This window comes from Camelus ferus, chromosome 6, assembly GCF_009834535.1.
Source record: "Camelus ferus isolate YT-003-E chromosome 6, BCGSAC_Cfer_1.0, whole genome shotgun sequence".
NCBI classification, from domain to species: Eukaryota; Metazoa; Chordata; class Mammalia; order Artiodactyla; family Camelidae; genus Camelus; species Camelus ferus.
In genome coordinates, this window is record NC_045701.1 from 90339037 (window position 1) to 90359471 (window position 20435).

A 20435-nucleotide genomic window follows, 5' to 3' on the forward strand; every position below is an offset into this window, starting at 1 on the left:
ATTCACTGTAATAATAAAAAATGACATTAAATATATGGAAAGAAGGCTAGTCATGCTCTATGCAGAAATATATAATTGACATGAAGTGCTATGTTGATTAATAGGTATTTGCATCAATGAAGATGATTTAAATGAAAGAGTATATTCAATGAGTCTAATGATTCTATAGATAGATATTAGGGGTATTAAGGATCTTGTTCTTGAGTATTTGTGACTCACAGATACTTATTTTATTATTATTATTGTTAGTGAATTGATAAATTGATCAGTAAATAAATATAGATGAGAATGAAGGAAGCGCCCCAACCCTAGAGCGATGGTGACTACTGGTGGCCTGTGAGTCACATACAGTGAATACTTGTGTGTCTGGCGCTCTGAGGTCCAGCACAGGGAACGCTAGCCCATTCCCTTTGTTTAAAGTGGTTCTGTAGACAGATGTCAGGAATGTAGAAGGATCTTGTTCTTGGTATTTATGTTCATGAGTTTTACAATCTTAACTAAAAGAATAAATGGCAGAATAAATAAAACAATCGTGTAAGTAAAGATGTAGAGACTGAACTATTGTTTATTCTTAAAATGTATAGCAAAGAAAATAATACTAAGACAAATTGAAATCAATCTTAAATGGAGCAGGTGTGTTATTACATCTTTGACTAAGGGTGATACAGAGAATGATAAGTAATAGTTTCTGCTCTGAGTCCTTACAACTTTGATGCTTAATGTGTTAAGAAGAAAAATATATAAATATTACTATTAATCAGTAAATACCAGGACTATGTCTATAGAAGGGTGGAAACAATGAATCAATGGAGAGAATGTCTTAATCTTTTTATCATCTTCTCTCTTGATTCTGTGCAGAGTGGATCCTCCAAGCTGATTTCCGCATCTGCTGTGATGAAGGTCGTCATGTTGCCTTTATGTCATGAACGCGACAATGGTGAGTAATGGCAAAATTCTTGTCTTTGTTTGAGACATTTGTTTAAGGGTTTCACAGTATTATTAAAAAGTAATAAATAGGATAAAAATATGTCTAAATATAGAAATAATATGAAGTATGAGCTTGATTAATCGATAATGAAATATGTTGATTAATCAACACTGAAGTTCATTAATCACCGAGGTGAAGTCTACAAAGGAAATGACTATAGCATTTCAAGATATTCAAATATCTTGTTGTTGTGTGTTTATTATATTATTATTAATGAGTTAATTTGATTTATTTGGTACAGATGTAGAAATGAATGAAGAAAAAGGGGCTCAAACTAGACCAATGGTGACAACTGGTGGCACTGAGTTGTGAACAATGGACACTATGTGTCTGAAACTGTGAGGTCTAAGACAGAACATAACTAGTTGAATCTCTCTGTTGGAAGTGATCCTGTAGACAGATGTCAGAAATACACAAAACTCATATTCTTATTTTGAGTCCATAGATTTAGGTTTATTATTACTAATGGATCAATGATAGAATAAAAGTAATTATATAAAGAATAATGTTAAGCATTTTCCAACTATGAACATATGTGGTGAGACAAGAAATATTACTAATAAAAATGAACTAAGACATTGATGCCTCCTATGGAATAAATGAATCAAGGGTGTTACCTCTTTGGCTAAGAATCATTTAGACTCTGATAAACAAGAGTCAGTTTTATTTACTAGGTCAGTTTCAGGTTTGAGATTGTTGTCTTTTCTGAGAGAAATCAACTATGCCATGAAAAATGTATGAGTGCCTAAATGACTGAGTAAATGACAGCTAGAAAGCAGGGATCAATGGTAATAAGGTCTCAATTATCTTCATCATCTGCTCTGCTCTGTACACCTCAGAATGGACACATCTGAGCTGATTTAAGCTTCTTCCATGGGTACAAGCTCTATGGTTGCACCTGTGTGTGTTAGAAGCGTAGAGACCAATGTGAGTAATAGTCAAAATTCTTGTCTGATTCTAGTGATTTTTTGAAAAAGAATACTCACTGTACCATTGTAAAGTGTGAAATATAATCAGATAGCCCGTGATTATATAACTATGGGATTGAGTGTGTTGATAAGTTCTATATAGGACAAAAAAGGATAATTAAGGAGAAAGATATATTGATCTGAGAATGATCATATATGCAGATTAGGTATATCAAAGCTCTTGGATTTTTGTGAATAATAGGGTTAAAAATATTATTATTGAATTAATGAATGAATTAATAGACAATGTAGAAATAATTGAAGATAAGGAGGGACGACAGGATCGATGATGACTGCTGGTGGCCCATGAACTGGATAGATAAATATGTATCTGCAACTCAGAGGTTCAGAACGGAAGAAATCTTGGTCGTTGTCCTGTGTGAAGTGTTCTATAGACAGATGTCATGAGTATATAAGAATCACATTTTTGGTTTACATTCATGCATTCTCTAGTTTTATAATTGGGGCAATGATATAATCAATAAACAAATACACAAATAAATAAAAATGAAGGTCATGAAGCAAGTCCAATTGTAAAAATGTGTAGGAGGACAAGAAATACCATTTATGTATATTAAAAATACACCAATCTATCAGGAAACAAGTGGTGCAAGGGTGTTACCTCTGGCTAAGGATTTTATAGGCGGTGTCAGTTAACAGGCAGTGTTCATATTCTGTGCCAGTGGCAGGGTTGTTATTGTGTGTTTACTTGGGAGAAGTTAAATAAACATTTTCCCAAATAGCTAATTCTCTAAATGACTGACTAAATCAAAGGTGGAACACAAGGACCAGTGGAGATTAGGTCTCAACCTTTTTAAAATCATCTGTTCTGCTCTGTACTCCTCAGAATGGACCCATGCAAGCTAACTGAAGAATTCTTCCATGATCACAAGTTCTATGGTTGCATCTGTGCCTTAAAGCATGGAGACCAACGTAAGTAATAGTCAAAGTTCTTGCCTCAGTTTGGGTGGTTTATTTAAGGGTATTTACTGTATTATTGAAAAATGTGAAGTATAATCAATGAATACCAACCATGGCCCCCAGATGCCATTAACACGAAGCATTATGTTTGTCAATCCCAACAGAATCACTGAGGTCAATTAATGAAAGCGGTGGATTGCTGAGGGAAATAATTCTATAGACTCATGTTAGGGATTAATCCATGGCAACCTTGGACTAAAGATAAAATAGGTAAAATGTTAAAATGAAGCAATTATGTTAACCAATCCATACATTCAACACCAGGTCGATTAACAAGAGAGAGCTAGAAAAGGCTTCTGCATACAGGTGTTAGCGATATTGAAACTACTTTACAATTTCATCAGTATATATTATTAGTGAATTAATGATTATCTCTAAACAAAATTATAATTCAAAAAGGGGGAAGTCTGGTGTAATATTTAGGACTGGTGGTGTATGAATTAAGGATGAGTAATGCTTATCTGGAACCTACTCTGAGGTCCAAAGCAAAAAGAAATCTAGTCTATTCTTTTGATATAAATGATCTTATAAAGAGTTGTGAAGGATATTCGAGGAACTCATTTTTGGGCTTTTGAGTGTCATATATATTAATCGCTTATTAAAAGTTAATCAATATAATAATAACTAAACAAATGTATGAATAAATGAAGGAAAATTAGGGCCAAATCTGGAATAACTATAGCATGTGTGATGGAACAAACATTGTCACCAATCTGTTTCTGAGGAACTGGAGTCCATTGAAAATATAGAGAGGCTTTTACACTGTAGCATAAGGGACATAGGGGGAGCCGAATGTTGTTGTTGATGTTTGTGTTTTCTGTTATCTTTGGGCTGCAGGCATTTTTTAAAATTAATTAAGAAACGCGGGTGGGGGGAATTTTCACATAATTTAATCAGCTAACTGCATTAAAGCGGGCTGAGCATGAACCAGTGACAACAATGTGTCACATGACAAGTAAGACAGAAAGAGAAAGAAAAATACCATATGGTATCACTTATATGTGGAGTCTAAAAAAATAACATACATGAACTTATTTACAAAACAGAAACAGACTCACAGACAGAAAACAAACTCATGGTTACCAGGGGGCCAGGGTGGGGCTGGTATAGAGGGATACATTGGGAGTTCAGGATTTTGCAAATACTAACTACTATATAAAATAAACAATGAACTATATTTATATCTTGTAATAACCTATGATGAAAAAGAATATGAAAAGGAATATATATTATTCCTAAATATAACTAAAACACTATACTGTACACCAGAAATTAGCACAATGTTGTAAACCAACTATATTTCAATAAAAAAAGAAAGAACAACAGGGAAGGTAAAAAGAAGAAAACAGACGTGTCATATGACGCGTCGTGATCAAGCCATTGGCTTCACAGTTCCATTGGTAAGAATCATTCCACAATGTATATGTCAATCAAATCTTCATATCGTGTACCTTTAAATACTTACAACTGCATTTCTCAATTATTCCTCAATAAAGTTGGAAAAAAGCATATATTTCCCTGACACTTGGGATAGTGAGGGTCTGGACACAGTTACTTTTAATCAGTGTTCCTATCTTGAGTTTGTATAGAAAGATACTGGTTATAACTTTATAAGTTAATCACTTAATAAGATAAAAACGGGACAAGCACCTGGCCAGTGATGAGGATGTGGTGAAGCCTGATTCATTGGTTCTCTGCCCATTGTGTCCCTCTTGAGAAAAAACTCTAGCTCTGGCTAGTTTGATTACGGGGGGTTAGACAGACCTATGCAATAGCCCTTGTCTTCTGGGTTTCTGGGAAGTTTAACAGTTTTTGTTTTGTTTAAAGTACGAATGGTTTGTCAAATTATTTCATAAATTAACAAATAGATGAAGGAAAATTAAAGCTATTGATATGTAGGTACAGATGTAAATAAATTCAGAGAAGACCAAATGTAGGTAATAGGAAGAAGAAATGGTATATAGCAAGTTTTAGAAAGTAATCGTTTTCAGCACACTGTTCAAGTTTGAGGAGTTTACACTTTGCTTCACCGCTACTTAGCGTGCCGTCTTAGGGTTGCCCCACAGATGATAAACATTTCTCTGTGGCAAAGATCCACACTATTAATTCAGTGAAGCAACCCACCGGAAAATGTAAGATATTTAGTGTTTGGCTATGGAGTGGAGTGGATGGTGGGCCCATGGTTTTTCTTTCTTCTATTTTTAAAGAACGTAGACGTTAGGTGAACAGGATTCAGGCAGGGACCCATGACGTGAAAGGAACGCATTCTGAATGTGTGCTGTAATGAATTCATATCTGCATCACTGAAGTTCACTTCAGAAGGAGAGTTGGTATATTCCAGCCGTGGGAATGAGTCTATAGCTAGATTTCAGTAATTTTCAAGAACCTAATTATGGGGCTTAAGTGGATCCTGGAGACTCACTGCTTTATTCTAAGGGAATAAATTAAAGAATTAATGAGATAGATGATAGATAGACAGACAGATAGATAGATAAATAGATGATGGATAGATAAGAGAGTAAAGCGGGATTAATTAAAACATTCTAGTTCTTGTAACTCTGAAGCACCAATACGTACAGGGTGTCACCTCTCTGGGTTAGGTTAACACAGAGTGCTCTCCAACTTGAGTATCAGACTCACCTGGAGGGCTTGTTAAACTACAAATTCCTGGGCCCACTCTCAGCATTTCTGATTTAGTCAGATTGATGTGGGATCTGCTGATCTGCATTTTGGATACATTCCCAAGTTCTAATGCTGCGTATTAAGAAACAGCATTTTGAGAACCAGTGATATAGTCAAATATATGTAACAATATTGATTTTTGTTCTGTGTGAGTGGTTTGTTTGTCAGTGGTGAGCTCCAAGTTGCTTATTTTTTTTTAAAACAAATAACAAATACATTAATTGATAAATATCTTAGAGTCTAAGTCAATGAAAGGGGCAAAGCATGGTTCAATGGAGAAAATGTCTTATTCTTTTCACATCATCTTTATATTCTTCAAAATGCATGCACCTGAGCTGATTTAAACATTCCAAGAAGACTGAGATCTCTAGGTTGCCTCTGTGTTTAGGCATATCTGTTGAAATTGAGTAGATAATGAGCAGAATCAGATAAGGAGAGGCCTGTACTAATGATGAAGAACCAAAGTTTATGATACATTTGTTTACGATTAACGTGATCACTTGGGATGATTTTAAAAACAGGGTGAGTCCATGTCACTCATTGGTATAGCTCTTTAAATTTCTGTTTTAGGTTTTCCCTAAACATTCCTTAACTGAGAAAGATGTAAACTATTTTCATTGTGAGGAGGGAGCACACACAGGAGATGTAAGTACTAGTTAGTGTTTTAATTGTGATGATGGGTTTATATTGTATGTAGAAATAATGTACAAATTATATGAAGAAAAGCCAACCATGGACCAATGATGGAAATGGAATGCATTCTGAACTATAATTTATGATCAAAACATCTACGATCCACTGAGGTCCATTATTTAAAAAAATGGTTTACACCTGCTCTTAGCTTGGTATGGGTGGCTTGTTTCAGAATGTTCATTGTTTTGTTAAGTACAATCTAAGCAAAGTTAGCCATGGCCCACTATGGGATTCACATGTGACGTGCGTTCCTTAATGAATATGTGACACTATGATTGATTAATGACAGTACAGTTGCTGAGGGAAAGTACTCTATTTGCACATGTTAGAGATACTTGAGTTTCTTGTTTTTGAGTTTTTGTGATTAATTTAAATTTATTTTATTATTATTAGTCAATTAAAAAACTGAAAATCAGCAAGTGTGCAAATGAGTGAGGAAGAAGAGGGCAAATCCTGGAACAATACGGGACAGCTGGTGGGGTATGCATCCTGGGTGATGGATAAGACGTGTCTGGCTCTGAGGTGTTACACAGAAAGAGACCTAGTCTGCTGTCTCTGTTGGAAGTGATCCTCTAAACAGCATAGGAGTGCACAGAGATGTTGTTCTGGGTCTTTTGTGGTTCATGAATTTTGATGGCATTAGTACAAAAAAATTATACAATTATTGAAGTAAATAAAGATGAAAATGGTGAAGTATTGTCCAATTATGTGAGATGAGACAAGAAATCCTATTAATTTAGTTTGGAAATACAAGTGTCCGTTAAGAAATAATTGGATCAAAGGTATCCCGTCTTTGGCTGACTATCATAGGCAAAGATAATAAATAGTCAGTGTTACTGCTCTGGATCAGAGGAGCATTCCATGTTGCCTGTTTTAGATGAGACAAATAATTATTAACATCAATTAGTAAATATTTTAATGACTAAGAAAATGAAGGCGGAAGCTTGTTAGCGCAGATAATGTCTCGATCTTTTTATCATCTGCTGTGCTTTGTACTCCTTGCGGTGGCTGCTTACGGCTGATCGAGGTTCTGCTGTGATCCTCTTGGTTAGAAGGTTTCTGGTTACATCTGTACATGGGGACCCATGTGAGTCACAGTTTAATTTCTTGTGTCGAGGCACCTAAGGGTATTCGCTGTTTAAAGATTTATGAAATACAGTGACGTAAGGCCAACCCTAGCCTAATAATGAATAATAACTATGGCTGGTGTTGGTGTGAAGCATGCTGTTGATTAATTGACTTATTAAACATTGAGATCAAATAGAGAAGGAGATGTAGTCTCTGTGAGAAAGAGATCTATATTCATATGAATTAATTTTGTTATTAGTTTGAGTTATTAGAAAATATATGAAGAAAAAGAGGGCAAAACAAGGGCTGATGATGAAGACTGGTGTGTATGAGTCACAAACAGTGAATAATAGGTGGCCGAAACTCTCAGGTCCGACACAAAATCTAGCAAATTCACCCTGTTGGAAGCGTTCCTGGAGACATTTTTCAGGAATATACAAGAATCTTTTTCTTGGACTGGTGGCTATAGATTTTTTTTTTACTTTTGTTGTAAAAGAACCAATAACAGAGTAGGGTTGACATTTGATTTATTAAGAGAAAAATAAATAAATGCTACTATTTAATAAATACTTAAATTACTGCATATATGAATGATAGAACGTATGGCTTACTGGCAAGAATGTGTCAGTCCTTTTATTACCTTCTCTGCTTTGTACACTTCTGAATAGATGCTGGAGCTGATTTCAGGTTCTGCCGTCGTCAGAATTGTCCTATTACTTCCGTCAGGAAGGAGACTAAGGTGGGTGGCGGTCAAATCCCTTGTCTCGGTTTGGGTCTTCATGTAGGACTAGGCGTGGGATCAGCATCAGTAGTGGCAGTGGCACTTCTTAGGGAAGGAGGTAGTCAAGTTCATTTACTTACTTACTTTTTAAGTAAAGGCACTGGGGAATGAACTCAGGACCTGGTGCGTGCTAGGCAGGCACTCTACCACCGAGCTATCCCCTCCTCCAAGAGTAGACGTGGTATTATTAAAAACTATTAATTTAATCAAAAGTTAACCATTGTCCAATATAATTATGATGTGAACATTGATCAGTCAACAATGTGTAACACTGAGGCTGAATAACAGAAGAGCTACAGTCCACGTGGGAAACGGTTGTACAGACAGGATGTAGGGATAGTCAAGGATCTTGCTCTTGGGTAGTTTTGTGAATCATGTAATTATTTTATTATTATCAAGAATTAATAATTTAATCTATGCAAATACAGACAGGAATGAAGAAAATGAGACTCAAACATGGGACAGTGATGACAACTGGTGACATGTGTCTTGGATGATGAAAATAAATGTCTGAAACTCTGAGATCCAACACACAACATAATTAGTTCAATCCTTCTTTTGGAAATGATCGTAGAGACAAATGTCAAAAATACACAAAGGTCATGGTCTTATTTTGGATTCATAGATTTAAATTTATTATTATTAATGGATCATAGCTAGAACCATTAAAGAGAGATAAGTAAAGGAGAAAATGAAGCATTTTCCAATGATGAACATATGTGGTAAGGCAAGATAAATTATTAATAAAATTGAAAATATTCATGCTCATTAAGCAATACATGAATAAGCATATTGCCTTTTTGCTTAAAGCATCATATAGACAATGACAAGTAGAGTCAGCATTATTTTTCTGGGTCTGTCTCAAGTTTAAGGTTTTTTTTCTGTTAAGATAAAAATCATTGTACTATATGAAAATTAATGAAAGATTAAATGAGTAAATGAAATGTGGAAAACAAGGATGAATGCAGATAAAACCTGATTTTTAAAATCATCTTTTCTGCTTTGTACTCCTTAAATTGAATGCACTCAAGCTGATTTAAGGATTCATCCATGGTTGTTAGTTCTCTGGTTGCAGTCATGTGGTAGGATCATGGAGACCATGTGAGTAATGGTCAACGTTTGGTCTTAGTTTTAATGTTTTCTTTAAGGGTATTGACTATATTATTGTAAACTGTGAAATGTTATCAGTGAAAACCAAATAGCCTGCAATGAAATATGGGATTAATAGAAGCATTATAGGATTAATTGATATAATGAAGGTTGAGAAGAATTACTGAAAGAGGTATTGACGTGAGAATGATTCCAAAAATCTATTAGAGACTTCTAATCTCTTTGGTGGTTTCAACAAATAATTGTTTTTAAAATTATAACTACTGAATTGTGAACTGACCAATACATGATGTAGAAATATAAGCCAATGAGGAATGATAATGGATCAGTGTTGATACTGGTGGCTTATGAGTCATATACAACGAATACATGTCTGGAACTCTGAGGTACAATGCGAATGGAGTCTAGTCCATTGTCCCCAGTTGAAGTGATCCTGTAGGCAGAGGTCAGGAACAAAGATCTTGGTTTTGGTCATTAACCATGCACTTTTTCTATTTTTATAATTGGATCAATGAAATAATCAATATTTAAATGTGTAAATTAAATAGAAGAGGAATATAAGCCTTGTCCAATTATAAAAAATTAAATGAGTAGCCAAAAATTGCTATAATATGTTAACACATTGATGTATGTTGAAAAGACTGATATCCATTAGGAGAGAAGTGGTGTAACGATGTCACCTCTTTGGCTCAGAAAGATATAGGAAGTGATCATTGTTACTGACTGAATCAGTCACAACTTAGACATTTGATTTATTAAAGGAAAAAGAAACAAATATTACCGTAACTTAAAAAATCCTTAAGCTTTTTATGGAAATGAATAGTGGACTGTGTGGATCAATGGAAAGACTCTCGCAAGATTTTTTTTTTATCACCTTGTCTGCTTGTTATTCATCAGAATGTTTGTTCCAGCAACTTCAGCTTCTGCCGTGGTCAAGACTTATACGCTGCCTCTGTGGCAGGAAAAAAACCGAGGGGAACAATGGTGATGGTTGTTGTCTTGGTTTGGGCGATTTGTTGAGTGTACTCATGGTATTATAAAAACTATTAAATGAATCAAAAAGTTATTCATAATAAATGTGATAAGAATCATTATTTGGATTAATTGATCATGTTCAGAATTGAGGTAGATCAATGGAAGAGAAAGAGTCTTAATGGGAAACAATTTTGCAAACTGATGTTAGGGCTATTCAAGAATTTTATTCTTGACATATTTTGCAAATGATGTATTATGTTCATTATCACCAATTAACTAAAGTTCTAATCAATACAAATGTAGAAATGAATGGAAAAAGATTCAATCATAGACGAATGAAGAGGCCTCAACGATGAAAACATGTCTGAAATCCGAGGTCTAATACAGAACATAAGTGGTCTATTCACTCTGTTAAATTATTTCTAAAGAGAGATGTCATGAATATAAAAGGATCATGTTCTTTCATTCATTTCATAGATTTCTTATTAATGGATTTATGATGAAACCATTAATCAAATATAAATAGATATATTAAGGAGAAAAGGGTGAAGCATTGTGCAAAAAATGGGAACATATTTGGTGAGGGAAATGATATTGTTAATACAAATTGAAAAATCTGATGCTCATTAAATAAATGGAGGAAGGTAACCTCATTGAACAAGGTTATACAGATATGCCTATGTAAGAGGCAGTTGAACTATTCTGCCTCAGATTAAAGATTGAGTTTCTTACTTTAATAAGAGAAAGACAAATGCTCAAGGGAAAAATAAACACCTAAATACTGAGTAAAGAAAATGCAGAAAAAGAAGATGAGGGGCGATTAGGTCTCAGTTTTCTTAAAAGCTTCTGAAACTGTCTCCTCAAAATGAAGACCCTAGAGATGGTTTAGCATCTGACCACTGGTGACGTGTGCGTTGTGTACGGTGAATACATGACTGGAAGTCTGAGGTCCAACAGAACAGGAACCCAGGCCATTCTCCGTGAGAGAAGGCATCTTGCAGACAGATGTCGGGCATGAAAGAGAGGCTAATTTTTGGTCTTGGTTTAACCTTTTTGTCATCTGCTTGGCTTCCTAGCCCCCAGAATGGCCACACTGGACCTGAATGAAGGAGTCCTCCTGGATCAGCAGCCTAGGGCTGCGCCTGCAGTTGAGGAGACAGCAGACCCGTGTGAGCACAGTCAGTCCTCTGATCTTGGTCTGGGTGGGGCGCCCAGGGACATGGACTCCATCTCCAAAGTGCTTGGAGTGTAATGCAAGAAGGCCACTTTTATGCTATTGACAATAAGGAGACAAAAAGGAAGCATTGTCTGGATTACAGCCCAAGGGAGACAGGGACCAGAGATTTGAAATATATATGATGGGGGAACGGTCCCAGAGACATTTGGGGATCCCAGTGCCTTCTTGGGGTTGGTGAATCATTGAGTTATCCATTCTAGTGAGTGAATCTATTAATTAATTGATCAGTTCAGCATATGGGACGAGTGAGGAGACCGTGGTCTTTCCTGGATCGATGATGATCCCTACCGGCGTATGAGTCATCGATGACGAATAATACGTGTCTGTGTCTGGAACGCTGAGGTCCAGTCCAAAAGACACGTCTCCTTTCTCTTCATGCCTTTTCGTTCTTTCCTGCCATGGAACGAATGAAAGACTCCATCACCAAACACTATGCATCCATGGAGAGAGAAAGTCTCAATCTTTCTGTCCCCTTGTCTGTTTGGTACTTTGCAGAATCACAGCTGAAGGTGATGTCGTCCTCCACTGTGATCAAGGTTCTAAGGGTCCTGGGGTCAGAGGTCGGAGACCAAGGTGAGGAGGGGTGCAAGGGCCTGTCTTGGTTGGGGTGGTTTGTTCGAGGGTTTCCATAGTGTTTTTCCCAATGAGGAGTACAATCCAAGGGTGCTTCTGCCCCACTGATGAGTGTGCTGGGAAACCTTATGCTGAGAAGGAGGTGCCAGAGAACATGTCTACTCATTCAGAATAGAGATGCCAGCAATTCTGGTAATGACTGGAGAGGAGTGTGGGACATTGCAGAGTCTTGCTTTCGGGTTTTGGATAGACATGTGTTTGTCTGATGATTGTCAAGGAAGTAATGACTAAATGGATCCAACTGTACCAAGGAAAGAAGTCAAAATGGGCCCCAGTGAACCCGTGGTGGTGGGCCGATGTGCCACGGCCAGTGAACAGTGTGTCTGGAACCCTGAGTCCAGCCACATAGACACTCCCTTGCTTCCGTGTCTTGTGTGATCCCACGGAGAGATGTCAGGAGTGTATAGCGATCCTGTTTGTATTTCGGGTCAATAGGTCTTGATTTTACTAATCTCAGTGGATCCATGAGAGAAGCAGTAGTGAGGCCAGGTCAGTAGTAGGTAACGAAGGAAAGGTAAATCATTGTCTACCCGTCAGCATCCATGGCGAGGCGGGAAAGATGAACACAGATGGCCCCCGCTGATGCCCAGGATCAATGATTTGGGTCAAGGGCATCAGCTCTTTGGCCGAGCATGACCAGACGTGAATAATGATGGTTTCAGCTGTTCAGGCTCCTTCTGAAGTTAGAGGATTTTTTTTTTTTTTTTTTGCTGTTGCTATGCTTGTTGTTCTTTCATTTGCTCATTTAGAGAAAAAAAATCCCTCCGTTATGAAAATGTTATAAATTTGTAAGTGCTGAGTAGGTGAAAGGGCGGGAGAAGAATGAATGACGATGAATTCTCCTTCCTTTTTCTTTTTTTCCCTCACTGACTGCTGTGTGCCCCTCCAAATGGGCATATTCCAGGTGATGGAGCCTCCCTCTTTGGAGACAGATCGAGGACTGAGTCTGTCATTTATAGCCACAAAATGTCCTGATATTACTATTCAAATTTCTGTTTTGTTTGCCAGGTTTTTTTGTTCACATTCATTGTATGTAGTGTGTTACTTCAAAGTTCCATGTAGAATCTCAGAAGGTCACGTGTAGCTCAATGATAAATAAAGAATTTTGAGAGAGTGATTGGATCATGCATAGATAAAGGACAGCATCATTATTTTAATAACGTTGAACGTCAATGTGACGTAGTAGAGATATCATTAATGTCCTGGGTTTTCTAGATATTGGGAGTGTCCATGATCACAGTGAATTAGTGATTGATTTAATTTACATAAGATTTTATATGAATGTTATATATGTGTATCTATAGAATCAAATAAGTTGTTGATCTGTCAGGAATAATGAATTATAAAGTTTTGTAGTTCTCAGAACCAAAATAATTCATATTCTGTTTTTTAAGTTTGTTTGATTTTATGGCCATATATTTGAAACCTAGTCATGCTCTTATTTATGTTTAATCAATTTAAATTTGTTATTATTAATATATCTGATAGAACCATTAAATATATATAGTAGTGTATTCAGATGTTAAAGTAAACTCTTGTCTATGAATGAAAATCTATGATGAGGCCTGAAATATTTATAAAACTTGTGAACACTGGAGGTCATCATGGAATAAATGGATCGAGAGTGTTAACTCTTTGTCCCAGAATTACATAGATTTGCATAATTAAGATCAAGTGTACTTTTCTAGGTTATAATCACCCTGGAGGTCTTTTGGTACATAGCAAAAATTCTCTACATTATGAAAATGTCATAAATTCCAATATTTGGTATATTAAACGTAGAAAGTAGAATCCATAGTGATAAATGTTTCTTCCTTTCCCTTCACCATTGAGCGTGTATTCTTCCTCTGCAAATGGAGGCGTTCATGCTGATTAAATATTGTGCCATCTCTGGGAGCCTTATGATTACTTCTCTGTAATGTGAGTAATTTTGTGTCTTGGCTAGGAGATATTTTGTGTGTTTGTGTGAATTTAGTGTGTTGTTCCATATAGGAACACAGAGGAAACTTTAGCTCAGTGATTAATATTGATTTCTATGAAACATTAATAGATTAATGCATCAGTGAGGTAGCAACATAATTAAAAAAGATACATAGAAATGCATAAACTACAGATTAGGGATGTGATGTCTCTTCTTAGTTTTGTGGACAGTATTTCTGTAAATTTTTATTAGTGAATTACTAAATTAGTAAGTAACATAGAAATGAATGAGGAAAAAAGAGGGACGGTGTTGGATTGATGATGACTACCCGTGGCGTATGAGTTGTATGCGATGAATACGTGTCTGGAACTCTGAGATCCAACAGAAATGGGATCTAGTTCACTGTCCTTTTTTATATGATTTCATAGATATGTCAGTAACATACAGGGAACTTTTTTGAAGGGTCTCTATGTTCTTGCATTTTCTTTTATTTTTATAATTATATCAATTAAATAAACAATAAAAAAAAGGAGATGGCAATGAAATACAGTCCATTCATAAACACTGTACTGTGTTGTAAGAAGTAGCTTTAATGTGCAGTGAAATAGTGACCTCTGTCATGGAATGTGTGGTTCTGGTTGACTAAGGCTGATGTAGCTATTGATACGTAGCAGACAATGTCCATGCTGTCTGCATGTGGCTAGATCCATATTCCTTGTTTACTTTAGAAAATAAAATATACATTGTTGCCATTCATGGCTTAGTAATTAACTGCCTAAGTGAGCAATGAAATCCAAGCACTGATGAGCATGTCTCAATATTTTATCTGCTCTGCTTCGTACTCCTTAGAATGATTGCATTCCGATGATGGAAGCGTTCCAATATGGTCATGAGCTCTGTGGGTTCATCTGTGATTTAGAAGCGTGGAGACAAGGGTGAGTAGTCATCACAATTCTTTTCTTCATTTTGTGGGTTTTAAAAAGGTTTTCACTGCGGTAGTAAAATTGTGAAATATAGTCATCATCAAACTTCAATTCAGTAAAAGTTAGGATAAGAAAAAGCATTACTTTAATTGATCTGTATATGAAATGTTCAAGTCTAGTAATGAAATACATCTACTCAGTGAGAAGCAATCCTATAGAGAAATTTTAGAGATGGTCGAGATCTTTTCTAGGTAGTGTTATTCCCCATGTACTGATTTTATTATCATTAAAGAATTTATGAATCGATTAAAATGTAGACATGAATGAAGGTAATGAGGGCCAAATATGGGTTAATAATTTTAATTTGTGCTATGAGACAGATGGTGAATATATGCGTCTGGAGTTCTGAGGTCAAATATAAAGGAAATCTAGTATTTGCCTTCAGTTTCAAGTGCTCCTATTGAGAGACATCGTGCGCATACAAGGATCTTGCTCTTAGCCTTTGTGTATAGGAATGCCTCAATCATTATTATCAAAAATCAATGTCAGAACAATTAAAGAAATATATAAATGAATAAATATGAATAAGAGAAACACTATTCATTGTTGAAATATATCGCAAAGACATATGATGACGTAAATAGGAATGGAAAATAAAACGATCACTTTATATGTCTGTGAGGAACAGGTGATACATATGGCAAGAATAATAGTAGCTCCTACCTCTGATGGATTTAGTCAGCTACAAGTTTGATGTTTGCTTTGCTAGAAGAAAGAGAAAAAGTATTACCATAATTTAGTAAAGGCCTTAATAACTATGCAAACAAGTGGTTTCACATACATCTCAATGGAGAGAGCATGTCAGTGCATCATCTCTCTGCCTGGTCATCTTCAGAATGTGATGCTTGAGCTGCTTTAGACTTGTGCCATGTCAGGCCTGTTACGTCACCTCTGTGTCTGGGAAGGGACCTGGCACGTAATGGTAAAATGATTGTCTTGGAATGGGTCATTTGTTTAGGAATATTTACTACATTGTTAAAGAGCATTAAATAATCAAGAAGTTAACAATGGCCCAGTGTGAAAGATGAAATGAACCATAATGCTGATTAATCGGTAATGTGCAGAATTGAGGACTATATAAAATAGGTTTGTGTGTGTTTGGATATATCTGTATATTGCCTAAAGATCACTACAATTTAGTCTAATTAACTTCTCTAATCAATTTAGCTTCATTTTTTTTCTTGTGATAAGAACTTTTAAGATTCACACTTACCAGCTTTTAGATAGGCAATACAGTAGTAACTGTATTATCATGTTGTGCTTAACATCCCCACAACTTCTTTATTTTATAACAGGAAATGAATGAGTTTTGATCCCTTTTGCCCATTTTGTCCATGCCCCCCTCCCACCTCTGGCCACCATCAGTCTGTTCTCCGGATCTAAGAGCTCTGTTTTTCTTCTCTCCTCTTCTCTCTCCTTCTCTTTTCTCCTTCCTTCTTTCCTTTCTCTCTCTTCTTTTCTTCTCTCCTCTTTCTTTCCTTTTTCCTTTCTTTCCTTTTTCCTTTCTTTCTTTCTTCCTTTCTTTCTTCTTCTTCCTTTCTTTCTTTCTTTCTTTCTTTCTTTCTTTCTTTCTTTCTTTCTTTCTTTCTTTCTTTCTTTCTTTCTTTCTTTCTTTCTTTCTTTCTTTCTTTCTTTCTTTCTTTCTTTCTGTCTTTTAGATTCCACATAAGTGAAATCATACAGTATGTACCTTTCTTGTCTGACTAGTTCACTTAGCAAAATGCCCTCAAGGCCCATCCATGTTGTCACAAATGGCTATATTTCCTTTTTAATGGCTGAGTAATATTCCATTGTAGAAATATACTGCCTTTTCTTTATTCATCCATCAGTGGATACTTCAGTTGTTAATATATATTGGCTATTGTAAATAATGTTGCAGTGGACACTGGGTGCATATATCACTCTGCATCAGTGTCTTCATTGTTTTTTTAAATACCGGGAAGTGGAATTGTTGGATCATATACCATTTCATTTCTAATTTTTTGAGGACTCTCCACATTGTTTTCTATCATGGTGTCACCAATTTACATTTCCTACAACATTGTACATAGACTCCCTTTTCTCCACATCCTCCCCTACACTTGGTATTTCTTGTCATTCGATACTAGCTATTCTAAGAGAAATGAAGTGATGTCTCTTGTGGTTTTGATGTACATTTCCCTGATGGTGAGTGATGTTGAGCACCTTTACATGTACCTGTACACCATCCATAAGTCTTCTGTTCTTGGGTTTTTGTGAACCATGTATTATTTTTATTATTATGAATAAACCAATAATTTGATACATATGTGGAAACTAAGGAAGAAGGAGAGAGTCTAATATAGACTAATGGTAATGACTGGTGACTGAGGAGTCATGGATGATGACAACAGGTGTCTAAACTCTGAAGTCCAACATGGACATAACTAGTCTGTTCCCTCGGTTAGAATTGTTTCTATAGAGAAATGTGAGGAATAGAAAAATATCATACTCTTGTATTGATTTTATACAAGATTTATTATTTATGGTATAATGATAGAACCTTTAAGTAAATATAAATAGTGTAGTAAAAAGAGAAGGATGAAGCATTGTCCATCTATGAACATATGTAGTGAGGCTAAAGATATTATTTATAAATATTAAAAATATTGATGACCATTAAGAAATAACTAGATCAAGAAATCATCCCCTTGATCAGCATATATGAACATGGATAAATGGGAGTTAATTTGAGTCTCCAGGGTCAGTCTCAATATTGAGTTTTTTTTGTTTGTTAAGATAAAAATTATATGTTAAGAAAAAGCATAAATACCTAAATTCAGAATCACTGAAGTGTTGTAAGCGGGCTCAATGGGGATTTGACCTCATTTAAAAAAAAAATAATCTGTTTCTCTCTATACTCTCCAGCATGAAAACACTTGAGATGATTTAAGCATCTCCCACAGTCACAAACTGTATGGTTACCACTTCTTAATCAACGTTGAGGGATTAATGTGAGTAATAGTTGAAGTTCATTTCTTGGTTTAAGGATGTTTTTCAAGATTGTCTTCTATATTATTAAAAAGTGTGGAATGTAAGTGACGGCAGCAGGTGTATCTCATTCCTGAATGTGGATATATGAAAACTGTATTGATTAACACGTGTGCGGAAAACTTAGTTTCATTAATAAAAGAAATATATTGATGTGAGAATAATTCTCTGTGGATTCTGGACATAAAGGCTCTTATTTTTTGTTTAATTTTACTGCTTAAACATTATTATTGAATTATACATTTAATCAATAGACAAATAAAATGTATGTTGAAAAAGAGGGACAATATTGGATCGATGATGACTACTGGTCGCGTATGAGTCAAATACGGTGACTACATGTGTGAAACTCTGAGGTCCAATATAAAACTAATCTAGTTCCTTTCCAGTATTTGAAGGCATCCTACAGAGAAAAGTCACAAATATACTAAGGTCTTGCATTTGGACTTCATGTTCATGCATTTTCATTTATTATTTTAACTGGATAAATGAGAGAATTAAGTAAAGGTGGATGAGTGAAGCGTTATCCAATTACATAAAATATATGACTTACATGACTGTTACCTGGGTGGCTAAGGTAATAAAAGTCTTAAGTGATGTTCAGATGGACATCAGTGGCAAGATCACACTTGTTTATTTTCTTAAGAGAGGAAAATAATTACACCAGATACATGATCTTCTAAGGACTGATTAAATGAAAAGTTAAATGTAAGGATCAGTGGAGAGAGTGTCTCAACCATTTCTATCATGTGCTCTGCCCTGTACTCCTCAGAATGGACCCACTGGACCTAATTTCAGGACATTTCCATGATCGTGAGCCTAAGGATTGCGTCTCTGTTTTAGGAACCGGCAGAACTGTGTGAGCAATAACTTCTTGTCTCTGTTTGGGTGGTTTGTTTCAGAGTGTTCACTGTATTAATAAAAAATAAGACAAATACTCAGAGAAGTCCAGCTGTTTACTTGTGATCAATACGGGGTTAATAAGAAGGATGACAGTGATTAAAGCATTTATGAAAAGTGGAATAATTAATGACAGAGATAACTGGTGTGATGATTCTACATATTAGGGATAACAGTGCTTTCTTGGGGTTTTGTGAATCATAGAGTTTTAAAATTATAATTAGTGAATTAATAAATTAATGGATAAATAATATGGGATGTATGAAGAGAAGGTAGTCTTTTCTGGATCGATGATGATATATGCCAGCGTATGAGTCATCGATGACGAATAATTTGTGTCTGGAACTCTGAGGTCCAACCAAAAGACATGTCTTCTTTCTCTTCATGCATTTTCATTCTTTACTATAATTGAACCAGTCAAAGCATGAATAAGCAAATATATGCATCAATGAAGAGAAAAGTCTCAATCTCTTTATCCTCTTGTGTGTTTGGTAATTTTTAGAATCGAAGCTGAAGGTGATTTGATCGTCCACTGTGATCAAGGTTGTTGTAGGGCAGACAGCAAGGTGAGTAATGGCCAAAGCTCTTGTCTTGGTTTTGTCATTTATTTATGGGTTCTCATAGTATTATTAAAAGTAATACATATAATCCAAAGGTTAGCTATGGCCCAAAGATAAATATGATATGAAACCTCATGTTGATTAATTGATAAAGTATAGCATTGATACTTACTAATGAGAAAGCTATAACCTCTTTCAGGAATGAGTTCAGAGAAGTTAGGGATACTCAAGTGTCTTCCTTTTTGGTTTTCGTTAACCATGTATTTACTTTATTATTATCAGTGAGGTAATGATTTAATTGATACAAATAAATCAGTGTAGTAAAATTCATCCTCAAATGAACCAATGATTAGGTCTGGTGGTGGATGAGTCATGGACGATGAATAATAAGTTTCTAGAACCTTGAGGTCCAACACAATACACAGTCTATTTCTCCATTTATTCAGTCCTATGGACAGATAGTAAGAATGTATGAAGTTCAAGTTTTTAGACTGAGATTTAAAATTATTAATAAATGAATGATAGGACCATTAAAGATAAATAAATAATAAATATAAAAAGGTAAATTGTCATGACATTATGAACATATATGGTGAAGCAAGAAACATTAATAAGAACTGCCAACACTTATGCCCGTTATGAAATAAATGGATGAAGGGTATCAGCTCTTTGGCCAAAAATCATAAAGATATGAATAAGTAGGAGTTATTTTTTCTGAGTCAATCTCAAGTTAGAGGTTTTTCTTTCTGTTAACAGAAAACAATAACTATATTATGAAAAAATTACAAATTCCTAAATGACCTGGGTCAATGAAATATAGAAAATAGGAATCAATGGCAATAAATTTTCCTTTCTTTTTTTTCCCCATTTACTGTTTTATACCTTTCAAAATGGACTCATTCGAGTTGATTAAGCCTCGTTTCATGAAGGTGAACCCTATGACTGC

General features: G+C 35.4%; 10 non-coding genes and 3 pseudogenes across 10 annotated transcripts; all 13 read left to right on the forward strand.

The window, feature by feature from the left end:
* The first annotated feature begins 309 nt into the window (after positions 1-309).
* On the forward strand, positions 310-385 carry LOC116664557 (annotated as a pseudogene).
* Positions 386-1263: 878 nt separating this feature from the next.
* On the forward strand, positions 1264-1337 carry LOC116664547. Its single transcript, XR_004321073.1, has one exon. It is a non-coding gene; the product is annotated as a small nucleolar RNA SNORD113/SNORD114 family (small nucleolar RNA).
* An 898-nt stretch (positions 1338-2235) lies between these two features.
* Positions 2236-2306, forward strand: LOC116664570. Its single transcript, XR_004321091.1, has one exon. It is a non-coding gene; the product is annotated as a small nucleolar RNA SNORD113/SNORD114 family (small nucleolar RNA).
* A 5376-nt stretch (positions 2307-7682) lies between these two features.
* LOC116664567 lies at positions 7683-7756 on the forward strand. The gene has a single exon (XR_004321089.1). It is a non-coding gene; the product is annotated as a small nucleolar RNA SNORD113/SNORD114 family (small nucleolar RNA).
* Positions 7757-8618: 862 nt separating this feature from the next.
* LOC116664549 lies at positions 8619-8690 on the forward strand. The gene has a single exon (XR_004321075.1). It is a non-coding gene; the product is annotated as a small nucleolar RNA SNORD113/SNORD114 family (small nucleolar RNA).
* A 902-nt stretch (positions 8691-9592) lies between these two features.
* On the forward strand, positions 9593-9663 carry LOC116664541. Its single transcript, XR_004321070.1, has one exon. It is a non-coding gene; the product is annotated as a small nucleolar RNA SNORD113/SNORD114 family (small nucleolar RNA).
* Positions 9664-11133: 1470 nt separating this feature from the next.
* LOC116664568 lies at positions 11134-11200 on the forward strand (annotated as a pseudogene).
* Positions 11201-11750: 550 nt separating this feature from the next.
* LOC116664542 lies at positions 11751-11831 on the forward strand (annotated as a pseudogene).
* Positions 11832-14347: 2516 nt separating this feature from the next.
* Positions 14348-14419, forward strand: LOC116664529. Its single transcript, XR_004321059.1, has one exon. It is a non-coding gene; the product is annotated as a small nucleolar RNA SNORD113/SNORD114 family (small nucleolar RNA).
* Positions 14420-17341: 2922 nt separating this feature from the next.
* On the forward strand, positions 17342-17414 carry LOC116664563. Its single transcript, XR_004321084.1, has one exon. It is a non-coding gene; the product is annotated as a small nucleolar RNA SNORD113/SNORD114 family (small nucleolar RNA).
* Positions 17415-18319: 905 nt separating this feature from the next.
* On the forward strand, positions 18320-18391 carry LOC116664528. Its single transcript, XR_004321058.1, has one exon. It is a non-coding gene; the product is annotated as a small nucleolar RNA SNORD113/SNORD114 family (small nucleolar RNA).
* An 821-nt stretch (positions 18392-19212) lies between these two features.
* Positions 19213-19287, forward strand: LOC116664532. Its single transcript, XR_004321062.1, has one exon. It is a non-coding gene; the product is annotated as a small nucleolar RNA SNORD113/SNORD114 family (small nucleolar RNA).
* Positions 19288-19827: 540 nt separating this feature from the next.
* On the forward strand, positions 19828-19902 carry LOC116664551. The gene has a single exon (XR_004321076.1). It is a non-coding gene; the product is annotated as a small nucleolar RNA SNORD113/SNORD114 family (small nucleolar RNA).
* The last annotated feature ends 533 nt before the right edge of the window (positions 19903-20435 follow it).